Source organism: Triticum dicoccoides, chromosome 1B, assembly GCF_002162155.2.
Source record: "Triticum dicoccoides isolate Atlit2015 ecotype Zavitan chromosome 1B, WEW_v2.0, whole genome shotgun sequence".
NCBI lineage: Eukaryota > Viridiplantae > Streptophyta > Magnoliopsida > Poales > Poaceae > Triticum > Triticum dicoccoides.
The window spans coordinates 511,263,409-511,291,094 of NC_041381.1; the positions used below are offsets into that span (position 1 = coordinate 511,263,409).

Genomic DNA, 27,686 nt, shown 5'->3' on the forward strand with positions numbered 1-27,686 from the left:
AAGCCCGAGGACAGACTCCACCACCACCACCTCCTCCAAGCATGGACATGGCTCAGCTTCTCCAAGCCTTCCGAGAGGAACGCCAAGCCAACACTACAGCCCTCCAGACGATTGCTCAAGCTATCAATCGCCAGCCTGCGGGACACGGCAATGGACGTTCCACGTTGGTGGAGTTCAAGAAGCATGCACCACCCACCTTCATCGAGACTGCTGAACCCCTGGATGCAGACGACTGGGTCCGCACCATTGAGGATCTATTGGAACTAGTCGGATGCACTGAAGACCGTGAGAGGGTGGCATATGCTGCCCACTGTCTCGGGGGAACTGCCAGAGCTTGGTGGGATGGATTCAAGGCCATGCATGCTGAGCAAAACATCACTTGGAATAACTTCAAGACAGAATTCCGCAAGGCCCGCATTCCTTCCGGAATCATGGCCATCAAGAAGCATGAGTTCCGAGCCCTGAAGCAAGGAAGTAGCACAGTCAAGGAGTACATGCAGAAGTTTAGTGTTCTCTCAAGGTATGCTCCTGAGGATGTCAGCACTGATGCTGCCAAAAAGGAGCGCTTCATGGAAGGCCTTAACCAGACTCTGCAGTACTCGCTTGTTGTGTGTGACTGCCCGACCTTTCCTGATCTGGTGAACAAGGCACTCATGCTTGAGGACAAGCGACGTGCTTTGGATGATACACGTAAGCGCAAGATGATCATCAAGGGTAGCTCCAGCAACCATAAGCCTCGCCCGTGGCAGCCAGCCCCGGTTAAGCCAACCTATCAGCAGCCAAGAGCCCTTGCACCCCGCACCAACTATCAGCCTCAGCAGTATGCCAACCCCAGGCCAGCTTACAACAACCCCAATAATAATGCTGGCAAGAGCAGCAACCCCAACCAAGTCACTTGCTTTGGATGTGGTCAGCCAGGACACTACTCCAAGAATTGCCCCAACAAGAAGCCCGACGCTCCGCGCCCCAATGCGCAGAACCCAGGACAAGGCCGTGGAATGCCACCAAGGAACCAAGCTCCCCGCAACCCGCCCAACAACGGCAAGGGTCGTGTGAATCATGTCACTGCAGAAGAAGCCCAGGAAGACCCGGACGTCGTGTTGGGTACGTTCCTTGTCAACTCAGCACCTGCAACTGTCTTGTTTGATTTTGGAGCCCCGCATTCATTTGTCACCCAAAAGTTTGCATTAAAAAGTGGCATGATCCCTACACCTCTGAATAAGCCTATGGTGGTACAAACCCCCGGAGCAGAGATGAGAGCCAAGATAGGATGTAGAGGAGTCGGGATTGTCATTAATGGGGTAGACTTCCTAGTAGACCTTATCATCTTAAGATCACAAGGCCTGGATGTGATCTTAGGAATGAATTGGCTCATCAAGCACCAAGGCTTGTTAGATTGCGCCAACCGGACTGTCACTGTGACCAATGAGCAAGGAGTCGAAGTTAAATTTGCCTCCAACCCTTCCTCTGCTCAAGCCGACCAAGTCAACTGTCTGACTGAAGTTGGATTGGAGCAAGTGCCGGTAGTATGCGAATACCCCGATGTCTTTCCTAATGAGCTACCGGGAATCCCTCCTGATCGAGACATTGAGTTCATCATCGAGCTCATACCCGGAGCAGGACCCATCTATAAGAAGCCTTATAGAATGGGATCGGAAGAGTTAGCAGAGTTGAAGAAGCAACTGGAAGAGCAGTTGAGGAAGGGATTTATCTGCCCTAGTGTCTCCCCTTGGGGATCACCTGTTCTGTTTGTGGCAAAGAAGGACGGTACCATCCGCTTGTGCATTGACTATCGCTCCCTCAATGAAGTTACAATCAAGAACAAGTATCCACTTCCCAAGATTGAAGATCTGTTTGATCAACTCAATGGGGCCAAGGTGTTCTCTAAGATCGACCTCAGATCTGGGTACTACCAGCTGAGAATCAGACCCCAAGATATTCCGAAGACGGCATTTGTAACTAGATATGGCATGTATGAGTGCACGGTCATGTCCTTTGGATTGACCAATGCCCCAGCTTACTTCATGTATCTCATGAATAAGGTCTTCATGGAGTATTTGGACAAGTTTGTCGTTGTCTTCATTGATGACATTCTTGTCTTCTCTAAGACGCAACAAGAGCACGAGCAACACTTGAGGATGGTCCTAGACAAGCTTCAAGAGCACCAACTGTATGCCAAGTTCAGCAACTATGAATTTTGGCTGCATGAAGTTGGATTCTTGGGTCATGTTTTGACCGAAGAAGGATTGTCGGTCGATCCCGCTAAGATTGAAGCCGTGACTGAATGGCAATCCCCAAGCAATGTGAAGGAAGTCAGAAGCTTCCTCGGGCTCGCAGGATATTACCGCAAGTTCGTTGAAGGATTCTCAAGCATTGCCCGACCCATGACTCAGCTCTTGAAGAAGGACAAGAAGTTTGAATGGACGCCGAAGTGCGAAGAGAGCTTCCAGGAGCTGAAGAAGAGACTGACCACCGCCCCAGTTCTGGCCACACCAGATATACACAAAGAGTTTGTGATATACTGAACCGGACTGGGAGGTGTCCTGATGCAAGAGGGCAGAGTCGTAGCTTACCTTTCAAGGCAACTACGGCCTCATGAAGAGAACTATGCTACTCATGACCTTGAGTTAGCAGCAGTGGTTCATGCCCTGAAGACATGGCGACATTACCTCCTAGGGAAGTGGTGTGAGATATACACGGATCACAAAAGTCTGAAGTATATTTTCACTCAGAAGGAATTGAACATGAGGCAGAGAAGGTGGCTAGAGTTGATCAAGGATTATGACCTCAGTGTTCAATACCACCCTGGGAAGGCTAATGTGGTAGCAGATGCATTAAGCAGAAAGGCTTGTTCCTTGAACGCTATGCTTAAGGGCAGGCTACCCGCCTTGTATGAAGAACTTGAAAGCTTCGGGTTGGAACTGGTTGCACCAGGATTCTTGGCCAACCTCGAAGTTAGGCCTACCTTGATGGATGATGTTAAGGAAGCTCAGAAGGGACACGAAAGTATTGAAGGCATCAAGAGGAAGATCAAGGCAGGCAAAGCCCCAAGTTTCTCAGAGGATGAGCAAGGAGTTGTGTGGTTTGGGAATCGCATTTGCGTGCCCAACAAGGTTGAGCTCAAGAATCTGATCTTGCAAGAAGCTCATGACACCCCGTATTCCATCCATCCTGGAGGGACCAAGATGTATCAAGACCTAAAGGAAAGATTCTGGTGGCATGGCATGAAGAGAGAGAGATAGCCACTTTCGTCGCTAAGTGTGACATATGCCAAAGGGTCAAAGCTGAACATCAGCGACCCGCTAGATTGTTACAGCCTCTCAAGGTGCCTGATTGGAAATGGGATAAAGTTGGAATGGACTTCATCACTGGATTACCCAGGACAAATAAGGGACATGACTCCATCTGGGTCATAGTCGATCATTTGACCAAAGTAGCCCATTTCATTCCTGTTAAGACTACCCATGATGGCAACCAGCTAGCAACTCTATACATCAACAGGATCGTAAGCCTTCATGATGTTCCCAAGGAGATTGTGTTAGATCGAGGAACCCAGTTTACCTCAAGGTTCTGGAAGAAGTTCCAAGAAGCCATGGGGACCAAGTTGTCCTTCAGCACTGCTTTCCACCCACAGACCGGAGGTCAAACAAAACGAGTGAATCAGATACTTGAAGACATGCTCCGAGCCTGTGTCCTGGCATATGGAGCTAGGTGGGAAGATTGCCTCCCTTTCGCCGAGTTCTCCTACAACAACAGTTATCAGTCAAGCCTTCAGATGGCGCCGTTTGAGGTGCTATATGGTCGGAAGTGCCGCACTCCCCTCAATTGGTCGGAGACTGGAGAAGGACTAGTCTTTGGGCCCGATATCCTCCGTGAAGCAGAAGAGCAGGTCCAGCTTGTCAGAGAGTGTTTGAAGACTGCCAAGTCAAGGCAGAAGAGCTATGCTGACACTCGTCGCCGACAAGTAGACTTCCAAGTCGGAGACCATGTATACCTGCGAGTAACTCCTCTTAAGGGAACCAAGTGTTTCCACGTTAAGGGAAAGCTCGCACCAAGATTCATCGGCCCCTTCGATATCACCGCACGACACGGAGAGGTAGCTTATCAGTTGGGACTACCACCTGAACTATCCGATGTGCACAACGTATTCCACGTATCACAACTCTGGAAGTGTCTCCAAGTTCCAGACAAGCCTGATCCTTACAAAGACGTCAATCACCAAGCCATTGACCTTCAGCCTGATTTGACTTACCGTGAGAGGCCCATCTGCATTTTGGATGAGGCTGAGCAACACACTCGAAGCTGCACCATCAAGTACTTCAAGGTCCAGTGGAGCAACCACACTGAAGCAGAAGCAACTTGGGAACGTGAAGACTACCTTAGATCCGAGTTTCCGTATCACTTTAAGGCCTAGTTTAGGAATCTCGGGGACGAGATTCTTGTAAGGAGGGTAGGTCTTTCACACCCTGCATTTTGTAACATTTTATTTGCATTAATAAAGCATGAAAATTTGGACCAACAAAAACTTTTGCATTATCTCGCTTTTATTTGGAGTTGGTTTTCTCTCTATGATTTTTCTTAGTGCTCTTTAAGGTCAACACAACTCCACCTTATATACTTCATCTCATTGCCCCAAACTTCTGCCCAATAATCATGCCATGTGTATAGAGCAATATAATATTTTCACACAAAAATAATTTGGCCAAATAGTATTTTCAAAAATTAGTTTTCCAAAAACCCCTAAATTGAGGTTTGCACTACAAGTACTTGATTTGGGGTATGAAAAGTATTTCAAAGAATATATTTGAGACCTATTAGATATAGGACTCCCATAAACCACAAAAATATAATTTTAAAAGTTATTTTCCTATTTTATTTAAAGGATTTTTCTTGAGGCCAGAAATGGTCTTTAATAAGGAAAAATTATTTTATTGTTTCAAAAATATTTGACAAAAATCGGGGAAGCTCAGTGGACATATATTTTCCATATATAAGAGTTTAAACACATGGTCATGTTCAAAATATTGGACAAAACCTCCCAGAACCATTTCTGCCCATTTCAGGGATTTGAAATATTTCTACAGGAAATATTTTCATAAAAATCTAAGGAAACTCCAGCAAGTCACAAATGCATATTGTGATCACCTTGGAAAGCCTCATGTCAATTAAAGTCATTTTTGTTCACCAAAATGCCCCAAAACCCTCTCTGACCAGAATCAAAATTGAACTACTTTGTACTGCCAACTATCTCTCCTTGATCCCAACTTTTGTGAGAATGATCACATGACCAAATGAGGCCACCACACCAAGTGGTGCATCAAGGAGAAGTGATTTACTCAACTAGATCTGCACAAGTCCATTCCTACCAATTTCTAGGGTTTACAAAAGTTGCATTGGCAACTTTGCCCAAATGAGCTCACAATGGGTGGAAGGCCCTAATTATATGTGCCATTTCACCCTGTGGAGTCACATGACTAATGGAAATCATCTACTTGCCCAAACCAGCATCAAACACCTTCTGCCACTTTACAAAAATCCCATTTTTGGCCTCTCCCACTAATCTCCATGAGCTCTTCTTTTTACCACAACCCCTCCTAGATCCCCTCTATCTCCTGGATGCTTTCCTGCCCAAGGATGCAATGATGAAGGGAGGGGGAACCCCATTTTTCTTCTATGGACAGCAGATTCCCCCCTCTCTCTCAGCCTTCTTCTCTCCCCTCAGCTTTCCAGAGCATCCAAGGCTCTCTCCAGCTTTTGCCCATGCCCCCTCCAGCTGCCAGACACAAGTGGACGCGCGCGGACGCGGGAAAACCGCGGATGCCGGTCAAAGTCGCGCTCTGGAGCTCCTGGCAGGGCACCCGACCATTGACGTCGCGTCCCCCCACCACCTCGAGCCTCCCCCGCGCGCCAGTCGATGCCCCTCGACGTCCGCTCCACGCCAGCAGGCCGCCCACTTGCTCCCGCGCCCTCCTCTCTCTCCTGCAGCTTGCACAAGAGCGCCGCTCCGCTCGGCCAATGCGCGGGCCGCTCCTGTGGCCCGCCACAGCTCGTCCCTCTCCTCCTTTCTCTCCTTAGCACCCTAGACCACCCCCACGAACACCCCCGAGCCCTCCGTTCCCTCTGTAACGGCCACCTGAGACGATCCCGCGGGCACCCGTAGGCCACGCCTACGGTGGACCTCGGCCAGCCTATATAAGGCGACGTCGAGCCCCTCTCTCACTCCCTGTCGCTCCCCCACCCTCCTAATCAACCTCCCGCACTCCCCATTCATCTCCAAAACCGCCCGAGCTCGAGATCGAGCCCGAGCTCCGCCGCTTCGGCTCGCCGGAGTTCGCGAGGTACAGGCCTCCCCCGCTCCTCCTCTGCCCCGATCTAGAACCGTCGCGGCTCACTGACCATTTCCCCTCTCTCCCCCGCTTATTTTGCAGCCAGAAACGGCTGGAGCCACCGCCGCCCGAAGCTCCTCCGCCGTGTCTCCTCGTCGCCGACGAACCAGGCAACTCCGGTGACGTCCACCACCTCTAGCCGAACGGCGACTCGACGCTGAGTCCATCCGTGCCTTCGCCCGACCTCGTCGTGCCCCGCATCGTCGCCAGTGAGCCTGCTGACCCTCTGTCGCGGGGTTAGGGATGACAGGCGGGCCCCGCCTGTCAGCCTCTCCCCTCCATCGCCCCTCTCTCTCTCGCTGACGCTTGGGCCCCGCCCGTCAGGTTTAAACCTGGCGCGCGCGCGTGCACTAGTGCACTGGGCCGCCACTTTGGCTGGGCCTGCTGCGCTGCGGCTGTTCTGGCCCAGCAGGCACAGAGCCTTTTTTCTTTTTCTTTTTCTGTCACCTTTCCAAAAATTCCTCTGGATTAAATATTAATCCAAGTGAAATAATTCCAGTTCCTAAATTCTTGTAAAAATCCCACATAATTAATGGTGCAACTTTCATTCAAATCCCACAACCTTTTCTTCACTGTAAATATTTAAATGTGATTTTAAGCATTTAAATATACCTTTGTAAACCCATTTCTCCTATTCTGCTACTCCAAATCCAAAACTAGGAATTTTCCCCTTCTTAATTTTCACCCTAGTATTTAACAAAAATGAGTTGACATTTTCCTGAGCACTTTGGTTTTTCTGTTTATTTATTGCCTTATTTTCCTCGTTATTATTTTGCGACGATGGATTGCATTGCTGACGAAGGAGTTGGACCAGAAGACTTTGAAGACCCAGAAGACTTCGTTGAGCCAGGCAAGCAGCCCTTTGACCATGTCTATGAAACCCTTTTTATGCATGTCATATAGCACTTTATCATTGTTGCATCGGAATTGTGAAGAGATGGTAAACCACGTTGGTTGGTTGCATCTGTTACTTCCTCGTTGATACTTGCATTGTGCATGACCCTACCTTCCTATGAGGATTATGCCGGTGGGAGTAGATAGGATGCTAAAGTAGTTGCTACGCAAAAAGGGACGGGAATATGCATGGTGACGGAGACAAAGTATTTTCAAAGAACTTTTGGAAAACCCCGTCGGGTGTCACTTATGCCCGAGGGAGATGATGAGATGGGTAACCACTTGATGACGAAGTGGTGTACCGAGGCAAGTGTGTGTGTTGTTTTCGAAAACGGATTAGATTTAAGATTTGTTGACTGTCCCAACCTTACATGCGCAACCACTCTACCCTTATATGGGAAAGGGCATTATTGATTACCTAGGCCGATACTAGCTTGGAGCCCGCATTACTAGTGACGGGGGAGAGTTGGTGCTCTCTCTCGGGACGTGGTCGTGCCAGGTAGGGCGGCCATGACTGTTTTTACAGGGCACCGAATACACCGTTGTGTCCCCTCTCAGATGTTACGATCTCGAGTGAGTCTCGTATGATGTACATCATGAGGATACGGAACAACGAGTGGACTCCATGTTAGTATCGTCTAGGGAAAGATAGTGATCGGGTGCTTCCCCCGGGTACTTGAGGTATCGCGGGTCATGGATGACACGGAAGTTCCCCGGATCTTGTGGGTAAAGTGTGCAACCTCTGCAGAGTGTAAAACTATTCGAATAGCTGTGTCCACGGTCAAGGACAGTTGGGCGGTGCTGCTTAAACTACGTCCAGAGCTTCAAAAGCCAGTGTGTGGGTTTGGTTAATTGGGGAGAACTACTTGGGTCAAGTCAAGGGACTTAACATGATTGAGTTGGGTTGATGCCCACTCTATTTATGATGATATCTGTAACTTGTCCTCATGGTTACTTGAATTCTCCCGATTCATATCTTACAAGTTGTTGAACATGTCACTACATTCAAAACTAGCTTTCTGCAAAAATTTACCTATATCATGCATTATTGTATCTTGAACCAAAACATGGGTTGCTTGCGAGTACATTCAAAGTACTCATTGGCTTGCCACTGGTTATTTAATTGACCAGGCATGGAAGAACCGGAGTTCGAAGAAGAGTTCTTTGGAGACGAACATGCGAACTAGGATGTTTCCCAGTCAGAATGCCTGTAGGGTTAAGGCAGATGGCATGGGTTCTACTTATCGACAAAGATTTCCGCTGCTTGTGTTTTATTTGAAGTTCAGCCCTTAAGGCTTTATCAATGTAAGACTTGACCATAATGGTCATAATTTGTGTAAGACGGTATGTATGGATGTAAGACTCTTGTTATTCAGCTTCTGTGTGTTCAGTGAGCATTGACCTCTGGGATCACTGTACACGTGCATTCGGTGATCACGACTTATGAGTCGGGGTCCCCAGAACACTTGTATGAGCCGGCCTCGGGACTCTGTAAACCGGCCGGGCATCAACCCGTGTATATAAGGGGACGACCTGGCGACGGTTCATGGACAAGAAACAACAACTCGAGAGCCAGGCATTGCTTGTTTAGCTCCCTGGTTATCGAGACCCCAATAATCCCATCACAACTAGACATAGGCCTTTACCTTCATCGAAGGGGCCGAACTAGTATAAACACCCTCGTGTCCTTTGTCTGGTTTAACCCCTTTAAGCTAACCCGTCGCGATGGCTCCACGACTAAGTCCTTCCACGAGGACATCTGACATGATATTTCCACGACATATCCCGTGTGTGCTCTAGTTTTGGGTTCTCCTAGACCACCATTATGAACCAAAAACAACCATACCTAGTGAAGGGGAGCTCTTCGCAGTTGTCAGTGGAAAGATGGAAATTGGTTCTAAAAGATCCGAGCTAGGGATAAGAGATATGGTTAGTTGGCAGAATGGAAGGAATGTTATTCTAACGGGAACCGGGAAAATAATGGTTCCCAATACAGGGCCCGAAGAAGAGAGACGAAAGTAAGTATTGAAAGAAGAAATAAAGTACGCGGATCAAAGTGAAAAATCACATAGCTACTAAGTCAAAACGTCCAATGAGAATGGAGATCAAGAGGGACATGAAATCCATTAGCACCTCTACAAGTTATTTCATTATTAGCATTCCTTAACCAATAGAAAAAGAAAGAGATCACAAGTGTTATCATTCTCCAGACGCATCTATCTATAAAAAGGAGTAGGGCACCTGATATGAGATACATACTAGAGTCAAGGATTGAGACCACTAGTGAGAAGGCCAATAAATCATTTTTTTATCGGAAGGGAAAGAAGGACCATCCATTGGCAAGCACTAAAGGTAGGAATCTAGTGGCTGCTGCATCAAGCTCCATCCATGATTTTACACTCTAGAGGAGAGAACTGCTGTGAGCCAGCTTTGTAGCGACCTTTCTTATGCGGAAGCAAAACCTGTATTTCTATACAAGTTTCCTTCAGTTGCTTAGGGTGAGCAAGCCCATAATATTCCTTTATATTCTTTCTCCCTTTTCTGTTGGAGTTACATAGGAGTGGTCCATAGGGGGGGCACTAGTTACTGGTTGGGAACCATCAGTCCATAGGCGCGCGAATAGGGGTCCATCCAGTTTATTCTTTTGGGGTTGTGTGTGGGACTTTCCTCTTGATGTGGAAAAATAGGCTCTTAGGGCATATGCTGCCTTTACCGGAAAAAGAAATTCAACGGACTTCATGGACGAGGAGGTGGAGGATGAATGGTATGGCTTGCTCACTTGCTTAAAAACTTATTTTCAAAAATAAGGAGACAGAATATAAATCTCCGAATGGAGAAAAGCATATTCTAGCATTTTCCCATAAGCTTATTCAAAATAGGAGTGCTACATAAGCATATGCTAAAGGGGGAGGAATCCATTTATTATTTCTTTCTTAGCCTGGGCCTAACTATGTACAGAAATCTATCTATTATTGCCTGCATCGACAGCAAAGTAAACTCTCGCTGATGACAGAAGAACAACTCTTAGGGCAGTTGCAAGGAAACTATGAGCTATTTATTGTTCCTTTCTTAGAAAAAAAAGATAAAGGATGGCTTATGGTCTATTTTCTTACTTGACTATCCTGCCTGACTTGGCTAATAAAAGATACCTAGCATGACACATCAGCTATGCCATCTGAGCCTGACCACTTGCTAGTCAGGAAAAATAACCGCTCCGTTCCGTGGGATTCTTTCGCAGCTCTCTTCACGCTCGCTTTACGAGTGCAACCAAGTTCAATAAACTGTTCATGCTAATTCATAAACTATGCTGGTTTCTATCTAAGAGTCATGTGAGACGCTTCTTTCTCATACACATCTGAAGCAACGTTTGATCATCCGCATTAGAGAGTTTTGCAGGTCCTTGAGAGGACGTTATCCAGTCAGTTATGACTTGACCATGGTCTAAGGCGAAATTGGTCCTGGTCCATAAAATGAAAGGTGCTGGGCAAGCGCAGAGAAGTCGTCTGAAGGGGAGTTCCATAGGAATGTTCAACTTCGATCAACCTTGGTTTGGTCCCATGCCTAAAAAAGACAGAAGATCAAAAACAAAATGGGGGTGATATAACCCACTGCTCGCCTAAGAATGTACTGACGTAATCCCTACTATGGCTTCCCGAAGGATCCAGCTGCTAAGAGGGTCCGAGCCATAACAGATTGATGTGACCGTAGCAGCGACTGGAATCGATCTGAATGAGGCAGTTATGGGACTTATCTTATATAACAATATATATGGAGGAAGGATTCAAAAAAGGTGGGGATCAAGGTGTATAATACGAGCTCCACTTTCAGGCAATGAGCTAGCTTAACCCTGATTGCTTAAGGTTTAATACAGTTAGGGATGGCACCCGCAGGGTTTGGGTACAGGTAGAGCCACCCCATACCCTTACCCGTCGCCCCAAACCTTACCCATTACCATACCCATACCCGTCGATGGGTCCAACTTTTTCCCATACCCATCACCCGTCAGGGTAAATGGGCACCCACGGGTAAAATTACCCATATTTGCAACACATCAATTTGAGCATTACATAGTCATAAACAACAACTTATAATAATAATTTATAAAGATCAACACGTCATGACAGCAACACATGAATACATGACATCATCTATGGACAACAAAGATATTCCTACTCTAAGATCAGCGCTCATAATAATTAAATAGTAAATAAAATTGTAACTCACCTAGCGGAAATAACCTTGCTTTTGTCCTTGTGTTTGGTAGCGGCAGCAGCAGATGGACCATTGCTAAGCAAGCTAGGGTGTCGCTGCTTCATGGATAACTTGGACATAGTGTTGTAGCGATGCTGCGCCTTGGACCCCAAAGCAGGAGGTGGGAGACCTTGATGTCAGCCGGGGAGTTGGCTCTTTCCTAGCGCGCGGAGGCGCAAGGCACCATCTGACAATAGGGTTAGGCTTGGGCTCATGGTAGGTGTGCCGTCCTGGCTATGGTGGGCACTGAGTTGTAGCTCCACCTCGCGGTTCCCGTCCACGCGTGATCTATGATCATGGTCCCTGGATCCATGGTGTTGGCGTCCACCTCGAAGGACAGGAAAGGGGTGGTGGTGCGAGGCATCAAGTGGCTGGAGGTGCCGACGGAAGTGGGCAGCGGCGAGAAGATGAGATCGATCTGCTAGGCGCTGGCTGGTACAAGCGTGCGAGGTAATTTTAGACGTGAATCACGCTGATATAGCTATATAAGGAACGAGGAAATTTTGGACATTAATCACCTTTTTTGAGACAAGGACATTAATCACCTAGATACGTACATGTATGGGATGGGCTTGTGGGTCCTGTGGCTTTGTTGTGGACCAGTTGCGGGATTTACGTAAAAAACTTTTAGTATATGGATACATAATATTTGAGGCCTATTTAACATGGGTACACGGGTATGGGTTATACTAAACCATACCCATACCCACTATACCCGATGGGTTACAAATTTTCCTATTTATGTACCCATGGGTATTTTAGTGACCCATACCCTTGCCCTAATAGGGTTTTTACCTGTCGGGTACGCGGGTCATGGGTACCCATTGCCATCCCTAAATGCAGTCATGTTGGATCTGCTACTTAGAAATGAAGAGAAAGACTTATTGCGACAGCTCAACCAGATGAGACATCTCTTATTTACAGAACTGTGCCAACGTGTGCCTACATTGTTTGATTTACCAGTTCCGGGTATTGGATTTTTTTTGGAATAGAAAGAATGAAACTAGTACCAGCTTATCGCCAACCGTGCTTTCTACCAACTCCGCCAACCCTAGACGGGAATATTGATTGCGATTTAGCCGCACCTGAACCCGCAACTGCTGCCTCTACTCTGCCTACTTCTTGTGCCAACTTCGCCAGCCTCGTGGGGTACCGATTTCCTCCTGCTTTGTGTGCGTGCCATTGACTCCTTTAATGGGTCGAAACCTACTTAGTTCTCATTTTTATTTCGTCTATACAAGAAAAGAAGGATTTGTGTTTAGCAAGACAGAGAATTGAATAAGTAAAAATAAAGTCGTGTGTACCCTTTACCGAAAAGCAAATATGAGAGATAGGGTACGACATATTGCTTATTCCTGATTGATCTAGTTGACGACAGTTGCCTTGTTGGACCGATTGTGGATTGGAATAGAAGTTTCTTATATACAGATATTCGTGTTTACTGATTTCGCATACTGGGAATGGAACTTGATGTAACCCATTGGAAACTCTCTTTGAGACTCATTATCTGTTATATACGACAGGCTAATTAAGTCCTTCAATTTTAGAAAGGAGTCTTTCCTTACTTCCTTACACAAAATTGTTATGTTGTTATGCTGCTCGTGCAATCAAAACTTAGAATAGAAGAAAAAGAGTTCCCTCGGGACCCATCCTCTTATCCTTTGCTTGTGTGACTATCATGAGAAGAACTCCATTCCAAAAAGTCAAATAACAAGAAAGAGAAACGAGGTCAAGATCCGTTGTTACCAGTACCGACGAAATGGAGAAAGTGTCCTCCAGGAACGCAATCTACTACATTAGTTGGTGTAGCCAAAGAAGAGGATATCCCCTTTTTTACCCATTAGTCTTCAGACCAGACCCATACCATAGCTACAAACACTTTTGAGTCGGAGGAGACTGGCCATATCGCCTTCTTGAGGCTCTCTGGGCTTATCGGACGTCAATCTGTATAGCCATTGGTCCCCTTCTCCTTAGTCGTTGGCATGGACGCCATTCTTCCCAGTGAACTCGACGATTCCTTCCCTGTGTGTTCTGCTCGGCGACGATATGACTGATAATCCGAAGCGAGAGGCTCTGCTCTCGAAACTTGACCTCCTTGATTCGATCGATGGGAGAGAAAAAAGGTTACGAGCGGCAGAGCACGCACAAGTCTATCAACGTCAACTCAGCCGCGCTTTGGACCGATCCTACGAATAAGAGGCATTAACAAAGCATTTATGAGACACCATACTTTCAATAGGCAAGGGCCAGCCCAAAGATCAACGAGATCTTTCTCCAAGCTAAGTTTCTACCCCCGAGGGAACCGGCCATGATGCGTGGGGGTATCGGTGCTGATAAACTCGTCTCCGCTCATCTTACCTGGAAATGGAAATAAATTATGGTAGATTACCTACCTCATCTAAGATGAAGGAATTTCCTACTTAAGATTCATATGCCTATTTTGCTATTGATGTGGAGGAATTGGTACTAGCCTACTCGATATGTTCCTTGCCTGGTTCGCTATAGGAAGTGCTTTCAGCAAATGAGGAGGGGAATATTCATAGGTATGAATCTTTCGTCAATGGTTAAGGTTGAAGTGAAGGCAAACCTTCTTTGAATTTTGATGCCTAATTATTTAGCTCTGGTATTGAGAAAGAAACCATTGATACGGCCAGGTCAAAGGAATGCTTCTTCGGCTTACAATTCCGAGTCAACAACCGTAACTCGAGCACTTAGCCCTAGCTCTTGCTCTTTCCTTCCTTGCAATGGGCTGCCTGTGTGCCTACTAATATTTACTTACCTCAATGGTGCGCTAACTTTAGAACGAGGATTTGCCAAATTCGTATTGGGGGGGCTATGCAGCAATTCGACCACTGTTATTGTACTAGATATCTCAGGCTTATCCTAAAGAAATTATGGCTTCGCTTCTCTTCTTCCTGGTGATGGATATAGTCTCGATGGCTTTGCCCAAGTATGGCATAAAATTCAAATAGGATATCCTTCAAAAGGGAATTTCATGTGTGAGCACCTTGCCTCTTTTAGGGAAGGCTATTTACCAAGTGAGTCCGCACAACATGCTATGAAACATAAGAATCATTTTGAATCCCATTTGCACCCGGATTCAGCTTCTTTCGAACTAGCAAATGCACTTTCAGAGCCAACAACGGATCGGCTTGGCCCATTCCCCATCTGGGGAAGAAAGAGTCCCTAGATCTGCATCTACTAAGTATGCCCTGAAATTCATGTTATGATCCGGTATTTCCCAAAGCTAGGGCTTCTTTTCCCATCCCTATCCTCCGCGTCAACCTGTACCGGACCTAGAGTCAAAACTAAAAGGAGAATAAAGTCTCGAAAACTCTTAATTAATAAATATTCGTGTGCCTACTTTGCTTATCCTTCTCTGCCCCATTATAGATAGTTGGGTAGAGCGAGAGGGATAGCAAGGACTTGAAAAAGGAAGGTTTTTTACGGCTAAGATGTTTCAGTTCGCCCCGACATGAAGCTACCACTTCTCTCCTATTGTTTCAAGTTGTTATCTCATTGCCCCCTTTTAGTAGCACCTTTGACCTCTATCGCTCAGAGCACAAATCGTTGTGCTCCTCACTGCTCAAGAGACTTCTTATTTTCTTCTTACCCTTCGAGAAATCAGTGCAGCTGAACTCTTTCTCTTTTGGTAGTGGATTCCATCTTCAACTACTTGCAAATGAAAAAAGTGCAATGTTTCCGTTTTTTTCTGGCTCGCATTCCTCCAGCTTTTGTTCTTTCTGACGAAAATCACTCTTCTTTATTGGGATTCCAGTACGCGACTATTGCTTTCGCTTTCACCACTCGTAATAATAGTGATCTTATATTTTGTATTGCAAAATGGAGAGGGAACTACTCGCTAATGGTAGTAAAATCGCCCTGCTCTTCTTGGTTAGTATGGAGAGAAGTTATCCGAAAGGTTGAAAGATGCCAACATGAGCTAGCGTCTCATTATGCTTAATAGCATTCCAATCTTTTAATAATAATCACTACTTGTATCTCTTTTGCTTTGCTTGGTTGATTAGTTTCACTACTTCAAATAAAATAATGAACCTTTTCCTGTGTGGCCAAAGGGACTACGTTCCTAAAGTTTGAATTGATCATTCAATTGATCTAGGAATCATGCATGGCACAAGGTAAAGGATGGAATGAGACATCTGATAAAGAGCCTAGAATGACCTTTCCCGATCTTTTGAAGGGTAAGAATAAGAACTCTGTTGTATCGATGCACTGCTCTCAGGCGAGATTGAACACGAAAAAAGGTGCATCAAGGCATGAATAAGGAAGAAGTCACCTTTGTCGGTTTTCAAATTGAGGACCAACTGTGCTCCGAAAGTGAGAGAAGAGATCTCAAAAGACCGACACCCACATCAAGAGAAATAGACGAAGCAGCTCAAGCAGAGCTAGAAACGGAAGCCGAAGCAGCATCTTCTTCCTTTTTCCATACAGAGAAAGGTGCCTTCGCTTAGATTTTTTCTGTTGATCAGAATTCCTTAGAAGAAATTGGAAGAAAACCGTAGTGAAATGGTTGAACCTTAGCAAAGTATTTTGGGTTCATTACAACCTTCTCCTATTCAGAATCGGAGAATAGGAACGAAGTAGCTCGCCTAAAGAGGAACTAAAATTCTTCTTTACTTCGATCAAGAAACTAGATTCTCAATAGAGTTTCTTACTACAAAAAGAAAGATGACCCACCTTTAGTGATTATATTGATCACTAGCCCTTACTCTCAGTCACTGATTCAAGAACCAATACCGATACAGAAAAAACCCTTGATGGTCTACTGCTTGATGGCTTTACATTGCTAAAGAATCCGTAATGGACAGCAAGAACTCTGAGTCAAGAAAAGTACCAAATCGATTGGAAATGTACGCTCCTGTGGGAGTCGAACCCACCGCATAGGTGCCTTGTTCTCTCAAGAGATGAACTAAGGAGCGGCAACCCCTACATCAGTTCTTTGTACCGCCCAGAAGGGCACGAGAGAAAAAACAAAACCAATAAAAGATCAGACGAGACAGAATTGGTAACATCAACGTCTTTTCGTCTTCTTGCCTTAGTTTCATATAACTCAAGCTCACTTTCCAAAAAAGAGTACTAATTGAGATTTCCCTTTTATGATGGCTATCCCGTTTCTATTACTTACTGAATTTCTTGTCTACTGGCTGGAAACTTGAAAGGCTTACCACGTGATCGAAGGCAGAAGAACTTTTAGGATTGGCTAGAGGGGAACTACTCCCCCAATCCCATTTTTTCACGGGAACCCGATGTTATTAGATTCTATTCATTCATTCTGAATCTTTTATCATATCGCTTATTACGGCTATCTTTAGAATTTCATTGACTATATATGTTTCTTTCCATATGAGCTATTCCCTTTGCTTTCAATCTGTCTTGTGCCACTCCAGCTTTCACTCAAGCCATTCTTTGCATGTCGACCCTCACTCTTCCTCTTGCTTCCTTAGGAAAGAGCATAAAGAAGGCACCGAAAACAGGTGGGAAAGGAAAGGTATAGTTTTCACAGCCGACAAGCAGCGCATTTAAGCCCTAAAGAACTAGCTTCCTGGAAAGAAGTCACTCGATCACCGGCTTTCAGGGGATTCCCCTACTTAAGAATAAAGGGTCATAGACTACGAAAGGGCTACGTTCACTTGATGAACGGTAAAAGGTATTCTATTACATAACAAGATCATACGAGCGGAATACGATACTATCGAGCTTTCCGAAAGTGTGAGCTGAAATTCAAGGGTAATCGCACCCTTGACTCTATCACAAGCTATTGGAATTGGCTGGAACTTTATATACCAAAAAGGGATATATATATATAGGGGTTCGTTTTATTGATGCAATAGAGATCTTTCATAGATGGATCCCGATATGATCTTATTGATACGAGAATTAGAATCAAATAAAAGTGTTTTTTGATGCATGCACTCTTTTCTTTAGGTTAATCAGCCCTTACTTGCATTGATTTAAAGGTCCTATTTCCCATTCCTTGCGGACTTGGTAATCTAACAACTCTTCAAGGGAGAGGATTATAGGACACCATAGCTTATCTGCCTTGATTTCCGAAACCAGAACTACTTTGGCCTTCCCTCAACTCATTGACCTAGCCGACCTATAACTTATGCTGTGTATAGATTGACAAATTGCTGGGTCTACCCCCAGGGCACCCTATAGCTTATGTTGGGTGTCAGGGAAGAAAAGTAAGGGAAAGCGGTCTTCTTCAAGCCGAAGGGGAGCCCGGATAATTGAATGAAGGTTGCGACAGAACTCCAAAATAACAGATCCTTTCCTACTAGTTTGCTGTTCTGGTTGGGAAAGCAAGAAATGGGATAATCATTTCCAGTCAATTTGTCCTAGTTTTCCTTCTAGAATTCCAGTCAGAAAATCAATGAAATAGGATTTGGATCAGAAAATCAGGAGAAGAAAAGCAACCGAACCATAGATCATGCTTTGGCCAACCCTCAATTACCAAGTTCTTACTATCTAACCTAGCTTTTTTCCATATATCTAACCTTTGTTTATGAAACCTCGAATGCCTCTATACAGTGTTGAAAATAGGGTTGTGCCTGTAATAACATCTCTTGATACCAGTATTCTAGATTATGGTTCATGTGGGATTCCTTGCTACTTCCTATAGCTCTTCTTTTGCAGATACATTAGCAACTTTGGCCTCTATGATTTTGATTACCGAGGGACTCTGATACCAGTCTTGGTGCAATCGTCAGGGTCACCCGCCTACAGTTTTTGCCATAGAAACTTTACAAGATGAGGATGGTTATGATCCTAAAAGGTATGATGACATATAGAAATTCCAAAATAGGTAAAGTCACCACCATAAGCTAAGGTGAAAGATCGAGTTGTACTTTTCAAAACTCTGCCCTGTTTATTATCTATGGTGATAAGTTTTACATAAGATCATTTAACGGGATGCACCTTATTAGGATGCAGATCTAGATCACAAGTAAGAAGTGATGCGCGAGATGGCTCTATCTCTTTTCACAAGTACAGATGGCCATCAAAGATTAGCAAAGCTATACCAAAAATAGGTTCACGTAAGAAAGTGCCTATTAGTTTGCATAGGAATGCCCATTTTAGTTTACGGAAGAGTGCACGTAGAATAACAAAAGGGGTTATTCATGTGAAAGCCAGTTTCAACAATACCGAAATCATAACATTAACATTTCTATATTCGAATTTGAGATATATATACCGGACCTGAGTAGTAAGTGTTGACTCATGCGAGTCACTCCTTCTTTGCTTTGACTTCTTGGCTGGCTTGATGCTCAGTCTGGCCAACGGGATGACCCCCTTTTCTCTACTTTGTTTAGCTTTGCGAATGAGAAAGGTTCTTTTAGGCAACTTCGAACCCCATATTCATACCACTTTCCCACCTATGTATTATTTTTTAAAATAAAACCGTAGGAATCTCTCCGAGGGTAGTAGGTCGGGGGAGCACCTTCCCTTTGCCTTATGGGACCCTCGATCATACTTTTTTCTGATAGCCAGAAAGGAATGACCTAACTTACCACTGAGTAGGCACCCTTTTTCTTTTCCTTCTAAACTAGCTACTCTCCCTCTACCAGTTCTTACTGAACTTTCACTTTCATTTATTTCATTTATAGGCGGGCTTGATTTTTCGATTTGCATTATCCGTTGGATCCAAATCCATATCATAATCAAGTAGATAATGTGATGACTGCCTATCTCTTTCAAGAATGAGTCCTTTTTCCGATACTTACTATTGGGGTAGGAAAAAATAGCAGGAATCTTTCCATTCGTATACGTTATGAGCTCCTTCTTAAGGTTCTGGGCTATGAATTCCTTCCTTGGTCCCTTCCTTCGCTAGAAAAATTCCTAAACCTACCATCGAGAAAGCTGGAAATCCTACTGGTGATGCGGTAAAATTTTGAAATGAACCATTTCGATGATACATCATTTCAGGAATTTCCTTTCACAAATGCTCTATTAATAAACTATTCCATTCCCATTGCTAAGGGGCTTTGAACACCTCGGGTGCGCGGTTACTCTCGGATGGTTCACGGCAATTCCAGGTAGTTTCTACTAATAGCTCATTTTCCTGTATCGATAAGAGAAATGGCATCATGTCTTCTTCCGTAGCCTGAACTATCCAACGATTCGTCTTCGGATAGCATTAGAAAATCCCTTTCATGCCTTGCCAATACAACTATTATTTTTCTTAGCCGGGGAGCCTTTGGAAGTACCGTTGTTGGATCGGATTGAGCCATTATTGGATCGGATAAAGATTCACTCTTTGCCAATGCCTGCTTCCTTGGTTTCCTACTTTCTGCATCGAAAGTGACTTTTTGCTCAATACCGAGAACCACTTCTTCTACTTTTCGAGGCGTAGATCGCCCATCATTTGATTTGCTTCGTCAAAGCGGATAGCATTATGGAATTGATTATATTCGTAGAAAAATCACCCTATTTAATAAGTCCTCGGAAATGATCTCATCTAGTACTTCTCTCAGCCTATTTGCCAAGACTTTGGAGCATAGCTTGTAAATGACATTGCACAAAGATATTGGCCTATATTGTGAGATTTCTTGGGGGTTCTACTGTCAGCAAGTGCACTATTATTTACTTCACCGTGTACTTAAAGAATTGTTGGTAGCAAAGAACAACACCTGATAGAAAGGATGCTAACCAAGCCTCTTCTATTTAAGCAAGGCTACGCCAGAATAAGGGGTACAGTAGGCTGGTGACCCTGACGATAGCACTAAGACTGCCTCGGGAATCTCCTCAATCGTTGAAGAGTGCCTCGGGAATTGAATAAAAGCACTGATATCCATATAATCCTACAATTATGCTATTTCTCTTGAAGAGAAGACACTTGAACTTCGTCATGTGCTATCGATTCTTTTGAACCTAAATTCACATTGGCTCTTTTTGGCATACAACTTTTGTTTTTCTGTGAAAGTCCTCCTTCCTCTGGACAAAGATTACATTAGAGCTGCCTCGACCCGAAAGAGCATGATACAATCAATTAGGATGTAGCTCTGCTACAAGAAAGGATAGGACTTTTGCCAAGTCTAGAGTTCGACTTCCAAAAAGAGAAAGCCACTAACAAAAAGAAAGAAAAGAGGAGGAAGCTGGACTTACCTCTGTTCGAGATACAATGAATCGAATAAATAAGTCTTATGGATGAATGTTGAAGACGGACGATACAACCCTACTAAAAGTCACAAAGCTCACTTCGCTATCAGGCCTAGCAGCTGCTTCATAATATCAGTGAGATAGATTAATTGATTGTTTCTTTTTTTGTTATAGAATTCTAAATCAAGCATTAGTTTGAACAGCATAGAAAACTCTTTTCCAACTAAGCACTCTTGAGCATCAAGCAATTATATGGCTTGGATTCGGTCTGTTCCATCTTTTACCTTTGGAAAAATAAAGGGATTGGAGCCGCAAATCCTTGTTGAAGAGGATATCGAGCACAAGAGTGAAGAGTGAAGAGTAGAGGGCGCATTGGATGTGCGCTCCCTATGACCGATGTCCCACTAGAAATGGATATTTGGAAAGAAGAGTGTTTCTCCCTATATTTCTATTCTATTCTATTTCTATAAGTGAATTATTGATCAAGATCAAATGGAGAAAATGTAGATGTGAAACTATGTTCTTTGAACACCTTCTTCCATGCTATTGAAGCTAGCAAACAGGGGAGTGAGTGACGAGAGAAGCCATGCCTCTTTCAATGTGAGGCAAGCGATGAACGAGTAGATGTTGCCCTTAGACCAATTTTCTCTTTCGGTAGCTGACACCGAGATGGGCTAGGCTAGGAAACCTTATTCGAGACGATAGGGATGGTAAACAAAGCGATGGGGTATACGTACGAATTGGAATACAAATGAAATCATTGCCTATAAAGATGAACCCGTTAGCGTATAGGAACAACAACATATGAAAGTTGGGTGGATACTCCTATTTAATTGGTTTAACCAGAAATAGAGGATAGGATTCGAAAAGTCAACCGAAAACCGAGCCCTAACCTTTAATTGATGAGAATTTCCATACCCCTACTACTCGTATGTATTGGCGTGGGTTCGTATGTAAACATTCGTATTGGCTTAGCAGAGCACTTCGTATCCCGCCACAACCAATCCTTTGCTTCCATCTCACTCAGCTTTTTGACTCAACACTCATTCCCCCTGTTACACAAAGCTACGTATACATGGGTAGTTGTTCATCCCTTTTGCTCGTGACATATCCCCTCGCTCTGTCTTCTATTCCTTTTGTGTGTTACGTTACTAAGGCCATCAGTCTTATGGAAAGAGAAGGCATATAATCTATTCTTTGACCGGCTTTGCTTCTTTCGTGATTCACGTAGATTGGAATTCACTTTCTTTAGGGCATGGCTAGTTTCGGGTTTTCTAAAACCATCACCCAACTCTTTCTTATTCAGACACACCAACTGATATGTTGGATTAACAAGCTAGGGAATAATTGGGGCTTATGTGGACCCCTTCCCTTTAATTTAAGAAAGAGGTCTTCCTAGCTGACTTGAAATTAGATCTTCTTCCGAGTTTCGTTCTCTATGGCTTGTGAATTGTTGTACTGCCTGTTTCACTCTCTTCTAAGGGATCTCCTCCTATGGAGGTATGTAAAGTGGGTTCTATCACATTTTCCATCTTAGGGTGAGCAATATAAGCAATTCTGGTATCAACAGATACATTGTTTGGAAAAGAAAGTGAAAACAATAGATCCAATTTTGGGTTTTGGGGATGGATTTCTCACAACCCTGAGGTGCTTGCTAATCTCTCGGACGAGTCGATGTCAATAGAAATTCTGATGAAACATCTTAAACATCTTTAGTGCCTTTTGCCTTTGAACTCAATCGCTCAGAAGAAAGGGAATATAACCTGCCCCTCGTTGTCCTTCAATCATGGTGCAATGAATATCGTAGATAGAGTGATTTCGATCTCATATAGCTAGCTTTCCTTTCAAAGTGAAACGATTTTCCTTTTACGTTGAGATATTTGAATTGGATTTTCTTTCACCACTACTATCGTAACGCACAGAAAACACTGATGTTTCCGCTCGCTTTCAACCACTGCCACTTTACTTGAGCACTGTGACGCAGTCGGTCAAGTATTGAGTTTCTGCTAGTATATCAAGAACTTATGAGAACTGAAAAGAAAAAATGAAAAAAGGAATTCTCATAGTTCATTGAATTAAGGGAGGGCCATTCGTGGGGGGTTCGTGGAAGAGTTGGGTTCGATTCCCTTTATACGCGAAGTGGCGAAAAAGACTAATTCAAGAAAATATGCCATGCCAGCATTAAGATTTAAAATGTGTCGTCTACTTCCAGGAAATGTTCGGAACAGAGAACTTTCTCTAATCCAACGTCGTATTCTACGAAGATTGAGGAACAAGAGGAGATCCATTAAAAGAAATCTTTGTCAGAGAGAAAATCAAAACAGTAACATCAAATCACAAACTACACGAAAGTTGTCTCTTTATTATGGGGATTTACCCATAAGGGAGATGCACAGAGGAAGAGAACGAACTTCAGATATCCCTTTTTTACTCAATCAAGAAACAAGATCGGACGTGATTCTGGTTCGTCTACATTTTAGTGACACTCTTCCTCAAGCAAGGCAGCCGATAAGTCATCGAAGGGTTTGTTTGAATAATGGACTGGTAACCATTACTCATTTGAAAGTTTCCCACGGTGATCTAAAATCTTTTAAAGAAAATGACGCGAGAACCCACGGTTTTGAAATAAGGAGATCTTTCTATATCGACATATCAGTTGGAAAAATCATAGGCAAATTCCTATCGGCCATATCAGTTGGAAAAAGAAGAGGCAAATTCCTACCGTCCAGAATCTGGAGAAGAACAAAAAAGAATGGTTCTGCTTACTCACAACTCGGAGGGGATGCCGCTTACTAATCAAATCCAAGGAATTGCAAAAGTTGTGTTCTTATATGCAAGAAGAAGACTTTGAAAGAACAAAGAAGTTTGGATCCGCAAAAGTATGCTTAGGCAGTTCCTTCGCCGAGCACAATAAAATGAAGAGGAATTTGTTTCATTTCAAATACTTCTTATTGAAAAGAGGGAAGGAGAAAAACAGAAATCTTCCTACTCGAACAATAAGTCCTTTTGTAGAAAAGTATTTTTATATAGTAATTCGACCTATTGCTCCGGATCCCCGTTTACTAGGAAGATAAGAATCAAAAGGATCGAACTACCTACTCATTATTCGGAGGTGAATCATAGGACACTAAAAGCTGTGGTATCTTATGGACCTAACATAGGTCACATCCCTCACGACATAAGATTGAAAGATCCAAACCTTCCTCTTCGGAGCGGAAACGGACGTGGCAAAAACATATAAAAAAGATCGGCCTAGTCACTCATAGGGACATATCTATCCGGATAGAGGATAGTCTAGATCAATTTTGAGAAAAATCTCTCTCTATATAGATAGGTATCTCTGTGGATAGAGATAAAGATAGGGATCCTATAAATCGAAATATATGGAAAAAGTGCACTTTTTGACTACTACTACTATTTCTTAGACTTTTTCAAGGAAACATCATTTTTCGATTTTGACTGAATTGGTCGGAGCGTAGACGAGCAAGCAGAGCCCAGGAAAGAGGTCAGATCGTCATAGAGCAGTCGACTATAAGTATAAGACTGCTGGCCTGAGAGAAGGCAGTTTCTCTCGGGAAACATGGCCCAATTTCTCTTCTTTATTTTCACACGGGCAACAATTGGGAATAAAACAGACCATGAGCATGAGTTTAAAATGTAAAAAAAGGGAAGAGTGCATTCTCCACTTTCTTATCTCGAAAATGCGTAATATAGTGATGTCATGTGTTTGTTTCTCTGAAAAGGCGGGTCGGCCCTTAGGGCAAACAGTAGTGTCAGGTTCCATTGTGGAACGGTCGTTTGCCGGTGACCTTTGTCCGCTGTAGTACGAGTGACTGGCGCATCGCATCTAATCTCTCATGTCAATGAGTCAGTTAGAAATAGCTCCAAATGAATCAGTGATTTCCCCTTTATTTCCCTCGGAGCGCAAGGGGAAACAAGATTGAGAATGAACTAAAACACACCAAATGTTTCATTTTGCCTATTATCAGTGGTCAGCTCTGATACAAACTAGGGGAAAAAGAACCTGGAACGCCTTCTTTAAGGCGCTACTATTTCTAGCGGCATAGGTGCTTTATCACAATATGAAAGATGTACATACGAGGACTACGATTCCTATTTAGAGATATTCCTACGAGCGATAGACGTAGTAAGGAAATTACGTACGCCAATAACAAATACGAATACGAATTATGCCAACAAGCCTACGCAATGGCATGTTTCGGCGTATAAAGCTAAGAACGAGAATATCCTACTGCCTCCACTCGGAAAAGGCAAAGGTATCCAGTATAGGGTATCGATGAACGGAGGACAAGGAAAGCAGGCAAGGTGAACCTCCTTTGCCAAAGCCCTTTCGAAATACCTTCTTTTTGAACCTTTAGAAAATACCTGCTAGCTATCCCTAGTTTTGTTTAGCCAGCTTTCCCCCAAAAAGGGGAGATCCGCTGCTTACTGCTCACGGAAACATCCAACCTTATGGTCAAGTCGTCCGCCTATCTTTCTGATCTCATTCGTTTTCCGATCGCATAAAAAGTCATGAGATCAAAAACGAAGTGTGAGAATGTAGTTACAGATGTAAAAAGAGTCAATATCTCGTCCTCTTGTTCTTAAATCATGAATTGGATGATGTGTGTTTCATCAAGTATGAACATATTGCATTTTTTGCTATGCAATTTCAGTACCGGATCGACGTCCATTTATTTCTGTGTCCTCATCTGCGTGTATGTTTGTGTTAGATAGGCTCAGGAAGGCCTTACTTTACTAACAGGTAGGGCGCGTTACTTTTATTCTTTTTTGCTGCTTACCCGCATGTTTAGATTATTTACTTGCACTTTCACTTTTTCTTCGGCTGTTAGCAACTTTGTTCAATGCTAGTCCCTAACCCATGAATAAGGGCTCCGCTGGCTATCGGGTTCAGAGAAGTTTGTAAGCTCTTTCTCTCTTTTTTTGTTTTTCGCCACCTCCTGTGTCTTTCCGTTTAAGGTCTTTAATTCGGCATTAGCTTCATTAGAGAAAGCCATGCGTGAACTACAAAGCATGGGATCCTCAACACCACGAAAGAAAGTGTACTACTTTTCAATAAGGTCCGACTTCAGAGAGGAGAGACATGAACTTGTTTTAGGCGTAGAAAAGGCATACGGTATGAAAGATTGATTCAAAAGAGGTAGGGACTGGTCTCGCTGCTAAGGGAGAAGGAGACCTCTATCAGATCAAGCTAAAGAGCCCACTTTATATCGTCGATTTCAGGTAAGGCACTCGATCAAGCCTATACATCCGGGAATTTCACTCCAAACCAAAGACGACTTGCTTTGCTGCATTTCTTGGGCCGGGGCTTTACTTGATTTTGGCGAAAGAAAGGCCATATGATCTACTTTCTGGTGCCGGTCCCTTCACAAAGATAGCCCCTTCTTGCTCTTATTCCTATTCTTATTCTTATTCAGTGGAATACAAGAGTTCTGAAGCTCCTTTCTTTCAAGTGAAAGTTGCCTATATTTCTTGGTTCGGAATCCAATCCAGTTGAAAACAAACAATTGCCCGATGGCAAAGTCAGACGAAAGGCTAGGAGTGTAAACCACGTACGAGCGTGGCGCAGAAAGCCAAATGTTTTGCAACAAGTCAAGCGTAATACGATCAAAAGGAAATGGGGTCGATGCTAAAACTCAAATAGTTCCCCAGAGGGGGCCCCGGGTTGAAAGAGCGAGCTGCATTCTTTCATAGAAGACAGAAAATAAGAGGACTGATGCTTTCTTACTTCATCTTAATATAGGGATTATAGCATTGGAATTATGGAATTTGAATGGATTGAGTACATCAAGATGAAGAAATTAACGTAATAAGCGATATTCTCAAAAGATTCGGTCATGCCAGAAACCTCAGTGTGCATGGCACTAAAAAAGGGTACACAGAACCTGAGATGCAAGTAATGGCTGAATAGCCGGGGAAACACTAAATAAAGACAAGTGTCATCCGAACTTATTTGATTGATTGAATCGAGAGATGGAAATGCCATTGAGAGATTAGAAGGGATAGAGAAAATGTCAGATAGAGGCCGTGCTTCTGCTCAATCCAAAAGAACAATCTAAGTGAGGATAAGGTGGTTTATATTAGGGTTCGAGAAAGCAACTTGACATGCCAATCCTAATAAGAATTCCACTCTTTCTGGTCATGTCAGAAACCACCTCTTGGAAAGCAGATCAAAAGCCAATCGTTTCAGAAGATGATGACCCTCTTGTGCTCCTACGTTCCTGCTAGTTGGTGGATGAAGAATAGGAGAGAACTTGCTTGAGTAGAAGATAACCCGCGAGAAGGATGTTTTGTAGCGCTTTCTCATACAAAAGGAAAAGGTGTCACGACCAAAGATAGGAAAAGGCTTTTCATTGCTCTGTCGCGCCACCCCTCCTCCCAGAGCCGGTTCTTATCCATATATTTTTTAGCTAAAAGATATGGTATATATATCAATGAAAGCTGGCGCCTTTGGTTCTTGGTACGACTGGTACTTTTTCTCATTTATCGGTCTAGTTGGAAAAATTTCCCCTCAAAGAGCAAGTTTTTCTTATATATTATGTTGCGCCCTTGCCCTTAACCTTCCTTTCTCTTCTATAAAAAGGCTGGACGTCAAATGTAACTGATGCTTATATTCTAAATATGACAAGCAAGAAACCTACTATTGCCGTAAACAAAAATCCAAACATTAGTAACTGACAGAGCTTTCCTATTCTAACTATTTCCCTATAAACCATGATTGATATACCAATCAAAAAAGACTTCTGAAACTAAACTATTCTATTGATTTATGCCCGTGCTTCTTCGTTTGTTTTTGTATGCAGAAGGATGTCTAGGAGGAACAGATCACTGAGGTTAAGGATGAGAAGGTGAAAAGTGAAGATAGAGAATAGATGCCATGAACAAGTGTATCAATTCAAGAGTTAAGGAATACTATTGGGAAGATTGGGCATTGGGTTCATGTTGTTATTGACCATCCCTTTTCAACACATATCTTTTAGTATACGTCTTTTTTAGTTGCTTAAAGATTTCAGA

The 27,686-nt window shown here is 43.7% G+C and overlaps 1 pseudogene; it reads left to right on the forward strand.

The window, feature by feature from the left end:
• Window positions 1-22,823: 22,823 nt before the first annotated feature.
• On the forward strand, window positions 22,824-23,892 carry LOC119307566 (annotated as a pseudogene).
• The last annotated feature ends 3,794 nt before the right edge of the window (window positions 23,893-27,686 follow it).